Source organism: Xenopus laevis, chromosome 1L, assembly GCF_017654675.1.
Source record: "Xenopus laevis strain J_2021 chromosome 1L, Xenopus_laevis_v10.1, whole genome shotgun sequence".
Classification (NCBI taxonomy): domain Eukaryota; kingdom Metazoa; phylum Chordata; class Amphibia; order Anura; family Pipidae; genus Xenopus; species Xenopus laevis.
The window spans coordinates 111595036-111612312 of record NC_054371.1 but is presented as its reverse complement, the minus strand read 5'-3'; the positions used below and the strand labels follow the sequence as shown (position 1 = coordinate 111612312).

General features: G+C 36.3%; 1 protein-coding gene across 1 annotated transcript in view; it reads left to right on the top strand.

Annotated features, from left to right (window-relative positions):
* Positions 1-17277, top strand: part of LOC108719952 (serine-rich adhesin for platelets-like) — a 54451-nt gene that overhangs the window by 34113 nt on the left and 3061 nt on the right. The window lies entirely within an intron of this gene.

Sequence of the window (17277 nt, the reverse complement as noted above, 5' to 3'; positions counted from 1 at the left end):
TCACATAACATTTCTAGAATATACTGTATGTGAGTGAAATAAATGAGAGGGTGTAGGCGTTAGCTGAAGCACAACCATTACAAATAAGAGGATCTGAATAAATTTACTATTAATAGTTATGCTAATCATAGTTAAAAAGGAGAATGGGGCAAGCAGAGTTATTAATCTTTAAAAAGTTAGAGGTCATTTATATTAAGCTTTCTATGTAATCTGCATACAGCTGCTATTCAAGGTCAAATGAAATGGAAAAGTTTATTGTCATCACATAATAAACGCCTTTTAAAAACTTATATGTTCTGTTAAGCTGGAAATATATGCTAAGATCTGGTAGGCAAGGTGTCAAACAAGCAGATCTTTGCCCAAACTGGTCACCCACATTCAGTTTAAAATTGGGCTATCTGACTGCCTGTCCCTCAGTTCAATAATCACATCGTAATGCAGGCTCTTTATATAATGATACGCTGATGGGGTCCTCATCATCTGTTGTGTGGCTGGTCAGAAGCTTTCCATATAAAGGCTAACAAACTGCCAACTCATTCTGAAGGGGCTAAATTGACATCTCATATCAGATTTTCTATGGTCATCTAAATGTTAAGACCTATGGTGTACATGGCATCTGCTTGTGGCCTGCTTATAGGGGCACTATACCCCCTTGTTCAACCTGAGTTCAATAAGGCTTGTGCAGAACATACTCTTTGCCTGTTGTTTTTATAAGAATTGTTGAAACATTGGTTATACTGCTTCTGTAATCCCTTCACTGTATCTCACTGCAGTAACACTCATTTTGCTAGTATGTACAGTATCAGTTCCGGCAGCCATGGACTGAGATTCAAAATAGGCCCTGACATTTTAAGTACACAGAAGCCCAAACAGCCTCTCCCACCAGTCCAATAAATAGTGAGTATCTATGTAATTTTACAGCAGCCCCTGTGAGAATTGCCAAAATCCACAGATTGAAATTCCAGGCATGAGTTCAGAGGGGGTCTTTAGTACATGCTCTTTTTTAATAATCTTATTTCATTTTGTACATGTGCTGTAACAGAAATGTGTGGTTTTCCATCATTAGGACATTTTACAAGTTCCATGGAAGTGACTCAGTAAGCATTCTTATCTCTGCTGTGATCACAAATAAATTAGATTTAGACCACTTCACAGAAGCAGTGTTGTAATTAGATACTTGGCCTTTGATCTATGCCATAAAACAAGAAAAGGCTGCAATAATTGGAAAGAGAACAAAATATTTCAAAGTAAAGGAGCAATAAATGAAGTATTTGCAGCTCGGCTGAGACTGAGCAACTCCAGAGCTAACTATAAAGAAGGAAGTTTAGTCACCTACATTTACATTGCAGGTAGTGGAAATCACTGTGAACAGTGATGCAGCAAACATTGCAAAGGCAAAGCATATAGAAGGACAATATTTACTATGTGTTTACCAATTTTGGCAAGATAATTAATAGCTAATTTACTATTATATAATTATATAATTATAAAATATGCAGTATGTTGATATGCATTCTGAAGGTATACGTTTCCTTTCAGTGTTATTTCTACAGCAATTTAGACTACCCACACTGAAAAGGAACTTTTGAGTGACATAACTGCCTGTCCGTCATTGCCATACACAAATATTGGATCAGCCCTTCAATGTACGTTTTTTCCTTTATATCTTTATTTTGTACTTATTGTTCTAAGACAAAAATCACAAGGATCTCTGAGTGTAATAAGAGCTATTGGAATACAGTTTATTCCGTAGCCTAAACCTTTAGCAATTGTACAGTAAATAACTAATGAGCATAGATTAGTGTTATATATTTTTATTTTTACCTATTTATTTTTATATAGCATTGACACATTTAAGCAGTATCTAGTTCTGCAAAACAGTACCACCACGCTACTATACAGGAGTTAGCCAAACATGTATACAATTGACTTGACAGTTATCAGACTTACAATAATTTAACATTAAGATGAACATTAACATTTGACCAACCCCATACCAAGCCTTTGACTAAGAATTCGCCTCTAAAACTCCACGCCTCCTCTGCCGACTGTGCCCATTTTGCCCTCAAGCCTTGTCCCAGGACTGCCTCTCCCAAAAATACATGCAATTGACCCCCCTTTTTGGTTACCCACCACAGGACCCCAATGATACCACCATCATTGTGACTAGTACACCCTGCCAAAATGTAACTTAAATGAGGGTGGGCAGGTGGGACGCTGTCTTCATTCATCCTCTCTAAGAGGTAATCACCACCTCTTCCTGTTCATGCTTATACTGTACTCTTACTTCCTTGTCTCCAACCCCTTACAAACAACATCTCCCATCACCCTCCCACCTATTACACACCCTGGTTCTTATGCACTTCCCCAGTCATGGCCCCTGCCACTCTACCTGTCCCTTGGGCCCAAATATATCCCACTCTGTCACTGTGAGATAGACACTTACAAACAGTTAGGGGCAGATTTACTAAGGGTCGAAGTGAATTCGATCGAATTTTCGAAGTTAAAAAATACTTTGACCATCGAATAGGATACTACGACTTCGAATTTGAAGTATAAATCGTTCGACTATTCGACCATTCGATAATTGAAGTACTGTCTCTTTAAAAAAACTTCGACTTCAATACTTCGCAAACTTAAACCTGCTGAAGTGCTATGTCAAATCTTATGATTCGAAGTACGATCGGAGTACGATCGTACGATCGTACTAAGATCGGAATACGATCGTACGATAAATAAAATACTCCGACTTCGAATTCGAATGTCGGAGGATTCTATTCAATGGTCGAATTTCGAAGTATTTTCCACTTCGAAATTCGACCCTTGATAAATCTGCCCCTTAATAAAAAAAAACTAAAATGCTGATAATTCTTTTACATAACAGTCCAGTATGGACAGGATTAAAGACCTTATGACTTTGTGTTAAAGGGAATGTTATTTCACTTTCATTTACAGAGAAGGATTTTGTGGCGAGAGCAATAATAATGTAATGGAATTGTCTGCCAAGTTATGGTTGTTTTGACTTGTTTGTTATTAACTGTGTCTATAAATAATAGGGAGAGATAGATTGCTTGTACAAAGACAGGGCATTCAAAGTTCAATACAAGGTAAGGTAACAAGGATTATGTTGTTTGGATCAATAGCAACAATAGTGCTTATTGCTGAAGTTTGTACATTTGTACAAAGTAATTATGTCATGATGATACTAAAATTGCTTTGTATTTATCTCCATAACATAAATTGTTTTATCCCCCTTGTAGGCTGAGTCAGAAACAGTAATACAATTGAATGTCGTAACAAAAGTGCTTTACACATACATTGTTACATGACACCGAGTTGTGACATCATTAGTTCAAGTACAATAAACACATCAATCACAACGGAATGTCAGCATCAAATGAAAAGTTAAGCTATAATAACCTTTCATTTTTCTTCTTCTTTGTAATTATAACTGTTAGAGAACAGCATCAAAGCTATCTAAAAATAAAAAAAATCATAAATAATAAATTAGTGTATTCTGTGTGATATTCTGGTATTGAAATTGTGGTGCACTTGGTTACCGGATTGACGTTATGCATACTGTATGACTGCATCATTATGATTGAATGATACTTAAAATTAAATCAGTCGTTATTTGTCTGTAGTGTTTTTTTTAAGCTCTCTACAATGTTGTAATTTTTCCCAATAGTTTTTGTGCTGTGTAGTATTCAAACTGCAGCACAATTACAGGTGGAATTTCCCAATGCGCTGTTTAGTTGTGTCACTTTCTACTTGTGCTTGTGTTCATGAATTAGCCCTCCAGTTATGACTAATAGATCTTTTTGTCTTTAATAAACAGACTTTATTTGATTGATTTTATAAGAGGCCTTTACCCTTGCAGTTACTCAGCATACAGCAACTACAAGCAAAAATTAGGTTTGTTATAAGTAAATGCACCTGTGCATTTTCACACTTCTATAAAATATATTTAAAAGGGTAGTTCACCTTAATATGAACTTCTAGTATGATACATACGATAATATTTAAGGAGATATTTAATGACCTATAGGTTTTAATACCTATATATATATATGAATATACCTTCACATTTTAAAAAGTAGTTTTTTAGTGTCAGTATCACTTTAAGACAATCTGCAATTTTTGTGGGGTTTTTTTGTCTAAATTTATTTTTGCAGCAGTTGTTGGCTTGCTGTGGCTTAATTGCCCTAACATCCAGGCAACAAAATGGAAGTCAAAATGGAGGAAAAATACTACAGGACCCAAACAGAAGGACATGCTTTAACAATAAGTATACTAAACTGAAGTCCCACACCCAATTAGTTTTTTTTTCATCAGGGGTAAGCGATCCCCCAAAAACAGGCAGTATCTGCATAACTAGGCTGGCAGATTAGGATTTATAAATCAATTGAAGATGAAGAGTATAGTACAAATATAAAGATAGAAATATGAGGAGCAGTTGTAAGGAAGGGAATGTGTATAACTAAATAGTGGGTTCAGACAGAGAGGAAGGGAAATTGAAAATAAAAAAAAACAAAATAAGATAGTAAAAGGACAGTAATAATGGGTGGGATAAAAAATTAAAAACAATAGGGAGGTTTACTAAATAGGAAAAATAACTATATAATCCTAGTGGTGGCATAATACTGTTTCCAGTCATGTTCCTTTGGTCATACAGTACACTGCCTTGCAAAAGTATTCACTCCCCATGGCTTTTTATCTATTTTGTTACATTCCAACCTGTAATTTAAATGTTTCTTAATCTTATTTTATGTGATGGATCTGCACAAAATAGGCTAAGTTGGTGAAGTGAAATGAGAAAAATATATATAAAAAAGAATTAAAAAAAATTAAAACTGAAAATTGGCATGTGTATATGTATTCACCCCCTTTGCCATGAAGCCCCTAAAATTGGTGCAAGAAATTACCTTCAAAAGTCACATCATTAGTGAAATGAAGTCCACCTGTGTGCAATCTATGGGGCCAATTCACTAACCGGTGAAAATTTGCCATCGCTGGCTTCATTGCAACACTTCACCAGGCGTAAATATGCCTGGACAACGCTAATTCACGAAGATCCGAATTTGCGCACAGAGTACCGAACGCTGGCAAAATTACGACAGCGAAATTACGCTCAGCAGTTTGAAGTTATGCTAGCGTTGGCTAATTAGCATACGGCGTGCAGTTAAAGTACAATGGCCGTATATGTTGCAGCAAATACATTACACTACACAAGGCCAGGAAACCTTAATAAAATTATATAAAGTTGTTATAATGCCCTACATATGTGCCCACAATATAGTTTATGTGCCATATGTTAGCAAATGTAGGGGGGAAGGAGGGTACACCCCAAAAAATTCGATCTTTTCCAGTCTATCACCCTTTAAATAGGAAAAAGAAAAAATTTTCAACTTTTTTTGAGGAACTCCTATCTACTCTATTGCACTTTGCCTGGTCTGAGGTGGCGAAGAGGTAACGGTCAGTAAAATCAAAAACTTAGTGAATTTGCGTAGTAACGCTCTTTCGCCAGACCGAAAATTCGTCTGGCATTAAAGTGCGAAGTTGCGCCAGAGTCTATCTCTTTGGCGAAATTAGGCCATCGTTAGCCACTTTGCCTTTTAGTAAATTTCCCCCTAAGTGTCAGATGATCTGTCAGTATAAACACACCTTTTCTGAAATGGTACCACAACAATGGTACCACAACAAACCTGCCAAGAGAGGGCCGCCCACCAAAACTGACAGACCCGGCAAGGAGGGCATTAATCAAAGAGGCAGCACAGAGACCAAAGTTAACCCTGAAGGAGTTACAGAGTTCCACAGCAGAGTATCACTGGAGTATCTGTCCATAGGACCACAATAAGATGCACACTCCATAGAGCTGGGCTTAATGGAAGAGTGGCCAGAATAAAAGCCATTACTTAAAGTTAAAAATAAGAAGGCACGTTTTGAGTTTGCCAAAAGGCATGTGGGTGACTCCCCAAATGTATGGATGAAGGTTCTCTGGTCAGATGAGAGTAAAATTTAACTTTTCGGCCACCAAGGAAAATGCTATGTCTGGCGCAAACCCAACACATCCCATCACCCCAAGAACACCATCACCACAGCGAAACATGGTGGTGGCAGCATCATACTGTGGGGATGTTTTTCAGCAGCAGGGACTGGGAAACTGGTCCGAGTCAAGGGAAAGATGGATGGTGCTAAATACAGGGATATTCTTGAGCAAAACCTGTGTCAGTCTGCCTGTGATTTGAGACTGGGATGGAGGTTCACCTTCCAGCAGGACAATGACTGAAGCATACTGCTAAAGCAACACTTGAGTGGTTTAAGGGGAAACATTTAAATGTGTTGGAATGGCCTAGTCAAAGTCCAGACCTCAATCCAATTGAGGATCTGTGGTCAGACTTGAAGATTGCCTTGAGGAATGGACAAAAATCCCAGTTGCAAGATTTGGCAAGCTCATAGAGACTTATCCAAAGCAACTTGCAGCTGTAATTGCTGCACAAGGTGGCTCTACAAAGTACTGACTTTAAGGGGGGTGAACAGTTATGAACACTGACGATTTCTGTTATGTTGTCCTATTTGTTGTTTGCTTCACAATAAAAAAAAAAAACATCTTCAAAGTTGTAAGCATGTTCTGTAAATGAAATAGTGCGAACTCTCAAACAATCCATTTTAATTCCAGTTTGTGAGGCAACAAAATATGAAAAATGCCAAGGGGGGTGAAGAATTTTGCAAGTCACTGTATATAGATAAAAGTAATGGTTCTTAGTAAACTAGTTGTGAAGCAGTAAAGCCTTCTTAAGTGGGACAGACTGTTGTCTCTCAGATACACAGATGCATGTGTTTCACAGCAACAGTTGGACAGGTGCGTCAGACTTGTAGCTGTTTCAGTTGTCAGTAGCTATTGAAGCAAACCCAACCAGTCATCATGAATTGTTTTTCTCAGTAGGAGTGCCATGGGCTGCCCAAGAATGGCATGACATTTTTGGCATTCAGCATGGGCCATGGGTGACTCATTGTGATGCCCGAAGGGATATAGGTAGACATAAAGGATTATAGATTATCTTTAATCCCAGTCCTCTTTACAGCCACAACAATTGGGAGAGACTTGCTATCATGCCATAGTCAAACTAGAGTTACTGTATTCAAATGTTGAGCCCTCATCCTATTTTATTTGTGAAAGTTATATTGCTCCAAAGTTATTTTAAGTCAACATCATTACATTTTTCTAACTTTGTCCAAAGGTTACTATCAAATAATGGTTAAATCATTCAGTTATATACAACAGTTCAACGTTCAATAAACACATTTTTCTGTGATTGAGATGGGGTATGTGAGTAGATCTGTATTGGATTATCCTAATTTTATTAAATTATCAAAAAAAAAAAAAAAGCCCACTGGAGATCTTTATCAACTGAATGTAAAGTTAGGGATTAAATAATATCCACTATATATTCTGACTGTGGCACAATTATAGATGCAGCAGACCTGCAGAGATTGGGGCTTGGTAAAAAAAAACTCCCTACTCCAGCCAGACTCACAACCTACAATCCCCGGTGGTAGTGTGCAATGTGTATGTTATTGAGGAGCTATGGGGGGCACAAGCATGGACAGGAATTAAAAGGAAAGAGAAAAACATAAATACTTTATTTAAAAATGGAATAGAATAAGATTTCTATGTTATATGTTAAAGCATTTCAGGGCCACAGACCTCCAATCTCAGTATAAACACAGGAGTTCCAAAATTCCAGCTGCAGTTTGCCAGTCTTTCACATCCCAAGAGTCCATATTCCTGGCAAAATACCTGAATCAGAACACAAGATGCCTAAATGTTTCTTTAAAATATGTACTGTGCAAGGAGTACAGGGGTCTTGGAAGAAAAAAAGAGAATCATGTGCAACGAGTGGTGGGGGATGAGAGCAATTGATTTAGCAGGTGGGCGGTGAAGCAGGGTGCCAGATCATGAAGTATTTCTTCGGAATTTCTGTCTTTTATGCTACACCCAGGCCCGGATTTTGGGGAGGCCACAAAGGCCCGGGCCTAGGGCGGAAAGTTTGTAGGGGTGGCATGTCACCTAGCTGCTTGCTGAGGAGCACTGTGCGCCTACTCTCACTAGAGCGGTGCGGGCTTCAGGCGCTAGGACCGCGTGGCCTATGGGCGCCTGCCGCTGAAATCTGGCCCTGGCTACACCACACATTAATTCAAATGTGTCCTAAAGATAATGTGGAGACTTCAGTACAAAAATGTTATTGTCCAGTTATTGCCTTCACACAGGCATTCTGTATAATGATAAAAAAAAATCACTAGTGGTTCTAAAAAAGTGCTGTCATGGTGCAGTTAAATACTTCCCACAAAGTGCCCCTGATGCATCAGGAAGACCCATCTATGTATAATGCTCCAAAAACCAAAGCAGTGATGTCTTCTCGTTGAGAATTTTACTCTCACGTGAGTACACAAAGGGGCTTATCTACTAAAATTGGAATTTCAATTTTTTTCACAAAATTTTTCTCTAAAAATCCTCGTTTTAATTATTTCTCTAAAATTAAAAAATTTGTATGGAGTGTAAAAATCACAAAAAAAAAAAAAAGGCTCTAATACTATGACATGTAAAAGCATTCAAGTGCCCATAGAAGTCAATCGGAGTCTTATTGGACCTTTTTTTAGCCATTCAGACTTTTAGACTTTTAGGGGCAGATTTATCAACGGGGTGAACTTTCAAATGAAAAAAATTTGAATTTCAAAAAAATTTTTGTGTTCTTCGACTAGGGAATAGTCCAAAATTGAATATGAAAAATTTTTAAAAAATGTGAATATCGAAATTTATCATGTACTGTCTCTTTAAAAATTCTACTTCATTCACCATTCACATCTAAATCCTGCCAAATTGCTGTTTTAGCCTATGGGGGACCTCCTAGAGCCTATTTGGAGACAATTGGTGGAAAATTTAAGTTTTTTTGGGAAAAACTTTGAATCAAATTCGATCGAATGCGCTAGTCCTTCGATTTGTACGATTCAAATTCGGCTGAATATTCGAGTTTTTTTTGGACCTATTCGAGTTTTTTTTGGACCTATTCGACCAAAAAAAACCTTTGACTTAATTTCGGATGGTCTTTTAAAATGGTCTTTTTGAATTAGAATTTCAACGTTTTTTTTCATTCGAAATGCAGATGATACCCGCACTCCTTCGCAATATGCCGTTTTACCGGGTGCTTGGTCAAAGTGGTATATAAAATTGTAGAAAGGACCAGCACTCCGTTTTCCAAAAAATTCAGTAATTTATGATAATATCAGTGTCTCCAACGTTTCGGCCCACTTTGGGGCCTTGATCCTTGATAAAGGCCCCAAAGTGGGCCGAAACATTGGAGACACTGTGATATTATAATAAATTACTGAATTTTTTGGAAAACGGAGTGCTGGTCCTTTCTACAATTTTATATATATATATATATATATATATACACAAAATTAGAAATGAAATAAATTCTTGAAAAGTTAAAATTTCTTGCAATCCAGAGAAATTCTAATCTATGTTGTAATTTTTAACTTACTTATTAACAGTTGCAAACAATACACCTGATATGGCTGCTTTCCAAATAAAATAACTGTTCTTTAAATAAAAAAAGCAAAATTAAAATTACATTACATGAATAATTCATAAGGAACAGGGCATACAGTTTATTCCCTGGAAGTTTTAGTCACTGATGCATTCTACTCTACTTTTGCTACATTCTTAAGTGTGTTGCAATCAGGGCAGTGATTATCTGTTTTTCCTATGAGTTGTTCAGTATACAGTACATGTAAGGCAGGTGTTTGGCCAGAATGCACGAGCACAGACAATAGCACAGATTTTTATGTTGAAGAGAGTAGACTCATAAGAGCACAGAAGAGAAAAGAAACTTCTGGGCAGTACTTGATCATTTTAGAGCTGAGTAACTGGTTTGATTTGTGATTGTGACTTCTGAGAGAAACTCTCTTTTGAATCGTGGTCATTACACACCACACATGTCATACAGTAATTATGCTTTAGGCAAAGGAGTGTCACCTATACCTCGCCCCAAAAAAAGGTGCTGCTTTAAGTGTCTGCAGGTATCAGATTCTCATTAGTCTTTAAGACAACAAAGAGCATCAGTGGCTGCATCTTGGTTAGATTCTTCATACTGGGTCTTACAGAAAAAAGAACTGCCATGGACTGGAGGATTCACAGGCATCTACCAGGATACATTATCAGCATATTTCTTATAATACTACTTTTTAGTCAAAGAGGTATGTATTATGTTATTATTCACTTTAACTGGATTTATGGTTTTATTGGGCAGACTACATTGAACATATAGAATGATGAATTATGATTAAATGGAAGGAAGTGCCAGCCAAGATGTTGGAAGTGTAGCTTTTTAATTAATGTAATGTTGTGAAGTAGAAGACACTAAGACAGAACTGTAAAATGCCTTTCTGTTTCTTAAAATTCTGAAAATAGGTATGATTTTTGTGCATCATAGTTCTGTCATATGGCATCAGAACACTAGAAAGAAAATGTATTAAAGCATCACATCATTTCATATGTTAAACCTTTAAATATATTTTCAGAATAGTGTTAAATATTTTTTTAAAGTTTTAAAATATGGGAAGCTGTGATTGTGTTTGGGGTTGAAAGGAGAGAAAAACTTTAAAAATACATTTAAACATAAATGTTTCATTAGAAGTATCAATTACTTATGATAATAAAATAATATTTTTATGCGATAACTAATATAAGAAGAGATATGCTAGCATTATTCCCCATATCCTAGATTGTTAGTTAATATTAGTAGTTCCCATCTTCCAGTCCTTTATAGTATTAGTTTCCAAACTGTGGGGCTGCCCTCACAAGAGATCAAAGCAATGAAAGGAGTACAGGTGTAGGATTCGTTATCCAGAAATCCATAATCCAGAAAGCTCCAAAATTACGGGAAGGTCATCTCCTAAAAATCTAAATTTTTAATGAAATAATTCAAAATTTTAAAACATACTTGATGTTTCTCTCTAATAATAAAACAGTATCTTGAAGTTGATATAGTTAATCCTTATTAGTGGGAAAACAATCCTATTGGGTTTATTTAGGGGCAGATTTATGAAGGGTTGAATTGAAAATTCGAATTTCGAATTCAAATTTTGAATTTAAAAATTTTAATTTTCGAGTTTATTTTAGTGTAATTTGACTAGGGAATAGTCCAAATTCGATTAGAGTTTTTAAAAAATAGAAATTAGAATTTCGAAATTTATCATGTACTGTCCCTTTAACAATTTGAATTCCACTATTCGCCATTTAAAACCTGCCGAATTGGTGTTTTAGCCTATAGGGGATGTCCTACAATCAATTTGGAGTCATTTGATGGACTTTTTTTTTTTATTTGAATTCAATTCATGTTTGCTGGTCTATTCTATACTACCGAATTTAAAAAATTAGATTTTTTTAAGTAAATTTCGATTGGTCATTTTTTTCCAATTTCGAGTTTATGGGAGTTTTATGAACAAATGTGAACGTCTAAAATTCGATTGAATGGGAACGATCCGAAAATTTGTTTCATATTAGAATCGAATAGGAACGAAACTCAAATCGAATTTTCCTCAGAAAAAAATCTCAAATGTCAGGAAGGCTATTAACTTATTCAAATGGGTCTCTGCCATTGACTTGTAAATGAATTTCGGAAGGTTTTAGGTGGCAAATTTTCAAATTTGAACTGTTTCATTGGTCGAGGTATGATAAATCTCACATTCAAATTTACATTCAAATTGGGGGATTAAAATTCAATTGTGTGAATTTTGACACCAAAATAAATTCCAAATTACTATTCGACCCTTAATGTATGTAGATTTAGATTAAGGAAAGGTCCTGAGCATTCTGGACACCAGGTATTGATGTTTGTCATCATGGAATAAGGTGCCTGAAAAATTGTTGCACTGTAATGGTGAACTGAACCCAAGAAGTCTACTGTTGTTCTGTCGGCGTGTCTTATAGTTAGCTTTTTTAATATATTTGACAATGAAACATTTTTGTTGCCAGTCTTACTTTCTGTAAATCAGTTTATGCATGTGCAAGTTTGTAAAAGCTTCTTGAACATATTCTATATAGTAATTTTCAGCACTAATATTACTTCATAAATCAGACTGAGAAGTTACAGTTAACTTGGCTTCACAGATGCAGTAGCTTGCAGTGTAATAATTATGATTTATTGACATTTTGTGGTTGAACGTTACATCTGCTTTATACCCTAGGGCTAACTGTGCTGTCAGAGGATCGCAACGTGCTTTAATATTTTGAGTAAACCTGTCATGCAAAAATGTTCAGGGACTGATAGTTAGAGGGAGAAAACACTGACCAAGGGCAATATTACTCCATTTCAGCTGCACTGATGAGCATTGTTTCCATAGGGCCAGACCTACTATTTGATAGACTTGTTGAATCCAAAGTTGAGCTGTTTAGACAGTGTTTTACTTAAGAAATGGTTGTGCTGTAGGGTTTGGTTTTTGCTTGTGTGTCTTCGTAACAAAACCTTTTGCTGACATTTTACATACTGAACTCTCATGTTACATGCAAACCTATGTTCTTGATACTGGTATGTGTTTCCAGGCTGCCTACGTTGTATATCTTTACTTGACACTCATGGAATATTGAACACAGATCATCACCCTTTTCCCGATTCCCTTTATGTATACTGTATATATTTTGGATGGATCTGGAAGAAAGCTTCAGAATTTCTGATCTATCAAGGCATTGCTGTTCTGTACCTGTACACCATACTGCTAAACTCAATTGAGAATAACTTCTTATGGCAAAAACAGCTTGCTTAAATTATCTGTGTTGTCTACAAACTATATTTGGGCATTTCATTATATTGGTAAAAAAATACAACATTAATAGCCAGAGGGGGAGTTTTGTGGTTAGATACAGGTACAAACCTGCAGGCCAGTACAAAATCATAAAATAGTAACTATTTGATTGATGTGGAATATATCCTTAGCCCTTGTGATTCCCACTTGATTTTGTGAAAAAGTGTGTTTAATTGATTTGCTTTTATTGTATGTTATGTTCCTCTTTGTCAAGGGGTGAATTTGGAATGTATAGAATTTAGTAACCCTACATAAGGGAATTATCATGGTGCTGCTTTGAGCACTATATTTTTAAGAAGGCTTTATAACTGACATCAAAGCACCACCATAGACTAAATCACCTGCAAGCTGTGTCAGGGCAATGGTTGCCTAAAAACATGGAAACTTACAGACCACCACATTATGGTTTTGGGTGCTTTGGTGCTGTATTTGGGCTTCTTAACAAAGCAGCAATGAAAGCACCCAAAATCACATGGTAAAAAATAAAAGTGTTTTAAAGTAATGAAAATATAATGCAGTGTTGCCCTGCACTGGTAAAACTGCTGTGTTTGCTTCAGAAACACTACTGTTGTTTATATAAATAAGCTGCTGTGTAGCAATGGGGGCAGCCATTCAAAGGAGAAAAGGCTCAGGTTACACAGCAGATAGCAAATAAGCTCTGTCTGTCTAATATAGCCGTTTTTTCAATTTCCGCCATTGCTCCACAGCAGCTTGTTTATATGAACTATAGTAGTGTTTCTGAAGCAAACAGATCAGTTTTACCAGTGCAGGGCAACAGTACATGATATTTTCATTACTTTAAAACACTTACATTTTTTGGTGTTACTGTTCCTTTAAGGGCAGAGACACACGTGAAGATTTGGGGAGATTAGTCACCCGGCGACAAATTGCCTCCTCTTCAGATGACTAATGCAACTTCAGACGACTTGAGAAAACGAAGCGCTCCAAGTGCCATCCCGCCAGCGATTTCGATTCTAGCCGGTGGATTGCTTTTTGGGGATATTAGTTGCCAGAAGAAGAGGCGATTTGTCGACGGGCTACTAAATCTTTCTGAATCTTAGCGTGTGTCTCTGCCCTAAAGGGGAACAATTGCTTTCATAAACATTTGCTAAATTGTAGTAGATGTGTAATAAATCTTTTTCAGAAATAGTATTTAATTTTCATTAGAGTTGTTTAAATTAATTAATGTATAAGTGAGCTCTTCCTAAATGTTTTTGGCAGTTGCAACCAATACATTTATGCTGTGTTCACTGACAAAATTCACTTGCTCTTACTGACTGATTCCAGCACAAGTCAGTAATATGCAATCCACTTGCACACCGCATGGTTGAGATTTTGCAGTAGAAAAAAGTTGGGTTAAGGACATTCTAAACCATTAGTATACGAGAATTATTAAGCATCTACTACAGTTTAGCGATGATTCCTTTAAAAATACTGCAATTGGCATTTATTCAGTGTGTCAGAGCATGAAACGTTTTCCATTCAACAGAATAAGGATAAACTGTGTGTGGGACAGAGCATAGCGGTTCTCCCATTGTCTCCCCATGCTGAGTCACCTTTCGATATAGGGCTTTTGGTATGATAATTTGAATGGTTTCCTTTGGATTGCAGAACAAGTACAATGTGCCAGAAAATAAGGATGCAATGCAATTGAAAACTGCTAATCCTTTAGTAATTCACCAACCAAAACAGGTTCAGGCTTGTTATGTTGCAAGATTAAGAACTAGCACTTTGTATTTGTTCTTTGAAGTGTTGTGGAGGTGAAATTACAATTATACAGTAATTAAATATTAGATATTGAATTATTTTATGGAAACATACTTACATTTGTGGTTTGAAGATCATTTTTCAACTCAGTTTATTGTTTACTATATACTTAGGGGCATATATTTCAAGCTGTGTAAAAAAAAAGAGTGGAGTTAGAATACACCACGCATCCCCACTTTTACTCCTTGCCACTCTGTGTAAAAAAACACTATTTATAAAATGTTGTAGTGAATGTGAAGCTCGGGGTAAATTCTGGTGTAAAAAGCAGTGTAAAAATGACACCGCTTTTGTTTGACGTTTACTTTACCTAAACTTGCCCGAGATTTCCAGAGTAAATCACGATAAATAATACACATTGATAAATTAGACTTATTTTCTTTTACAATTTCCTATTTAGTAAAGAATTAATTTATTATCCCACTGATGACTGCATAAATGGATTATAATTAGAATCTTATAATTGTTTTTCAAGGGCTTGTTCACAACTATGCAAATGCAAATTGGACTGCATTTATTGTCATTGCTAGTAGGATTGAACTGCTTGGATAAACACAGGGGCACTAACCTCCACTGACTTTTTGAGACTGGAGTATGTGGTCCAACACATCAGGCCAGCTCCAGCTTATGTGTCACGTCTAACATAAGCTGTACTATACTGATCCATGCAGGCCGATCCGAAAGATAGCACTGATAGTTAGGTCAACTTTATCAATTCTTATTATGGAAAATAATTTAGAGAAGGAAAACTTGAATAATTATAGATATGGCTTTTGATCGGATCTATAAAACTGGTGTATTGCTTCAGTTCTAATGATAGTATAATTTGATCAGTTTGTATGAAAAGCCAACTTTGATAAATCTCCCTAAACATAGAAATCTGGATATTCCCTTAGTAGAACAGTACAAAAATTGCGTCCTGTGTCACTCAGATAAACTATTCAACCTATATATAAACAAGCACAAATAAGGGATTCAACTTACATATACACATGACCAAAAGTCAAATTTTGTTCAAGCAAGATCTGAAATGAATACCTTACATTTAACAAAACATGTGCTGCATTTGGCATTTATGGGTGACTGAACAATATGGATTGTATGCTAGTTTTTATATACATTTGGTCCATTTTTATTACAGCTTGTGGTGTTGAATAATAAAGTTCACAGGTATGGGATCCATTATCCAGAAAGCCAAAGCTCTGAATTACAGGATGGCCACCTGGCAAAGACTCCATTATAATCAAATCATTAAAATTTTTAAAAATGATTTTTCTCTGTAATTATAAAACAGTATATTATACTAGATCCCAAAAAATATCCAATTAATCCTTATTGAATGCAAAGCAAGCCTGTTGGGTTTATTCAATGTTTAAATGTTTTTTTTAGTAGACATAAGGTATGGAGATCCAAATTACAGAAAGATCACTTATCCAGAAAACCCCAGGTTCCAAGCATCTGGATTACAGGTCACTTGTACTAAAACTGTATGAGATTAATGCAATCTTAATACAGCATTTCTTGTGCTACATAAGCATAATTGTATTTCCTCTATATACAATTACAAATACTTATAAGAAAGGTAACACGGGAGGCACATTTATCAAGGGACAAATTTCGAGGGTTAATAAACCCTCAAATTCAACCCTCGAAGTTAAATCCTTCGATCGATCAAAGGAAAAATCGGTCAATCGAACGATAAAATCCTTCGAATCGAACAATTCGTACGATTTTAAGTGATCGATCGAAGGATTTTTCTTCGATCAAAAAAATTTAAGAAAAGTGCTGAGGAAGGTCCCCATAGGCTAACATTGTACCTCGGTAGGTTTAAACTGCCGAAGCATGTAGTTTAAGTATTTTTTAAAGAGACAGTACTTCGACTATCGAATGGTAGATTAGTCGAATGATTTTTAGTTTGAATCGTTCGAATTGAAGTCGAAGTCCAAGGTCGTAGTAGCCTATTCGATGGTCGAAGTACCCAAAAAAATACTTCGAAATTCAAAGTTTTTTTCATTCGAATCCTTCACTCGAGCTTAGTAAATGTGCCCCTAAGTAAAAAATTAATTCCTCCCCCCTTCAATAATTCTGCCATCCTGGATAAAGTTGCCTATCTTTAATATTTAATACATAAATAATGCAAGAAAATATCACTTCTGGTTTTTTTTAAAAAGCCAGTGAGGTGACCTGCACTTACATGTGTGCCCCAATGTCCTGCTAGCCAGCTTCTTTTTAAAAGCGGAAGTTACTTGCTCTGCTTTACAGACAGTGTCGGACTGGCCCATTGGGATACCAGGAAAACTCCCGGTGGGCCCAGGTGTCAGTGGACCCTCTTGCTTCTAACCATTTAGCCTATTTCATGATCCTTACCTATTCCTTTATGGGGAAAAATGCTTAATAATGGAAAAATATAATGTAGATACAAAAGACTAGAGGAATAAGAGGTTGAGTGAGGAAAGGAGGAATAATAGTTTGGAAAGTGGGCCCACGGTCTAAGGTTTTCTGGTGTTGCCCCTGGCATCCCAGTCCGACACTGTTTACAGATGATTATCAGCCTGCCTTGTTCTCCCTTTTGGTCAGCGTGATTTATTCCCATAAGAGCTGTGAACATGAAGGTACTGACTTTGTCGAGGGTTTTCTTTGGTCTGA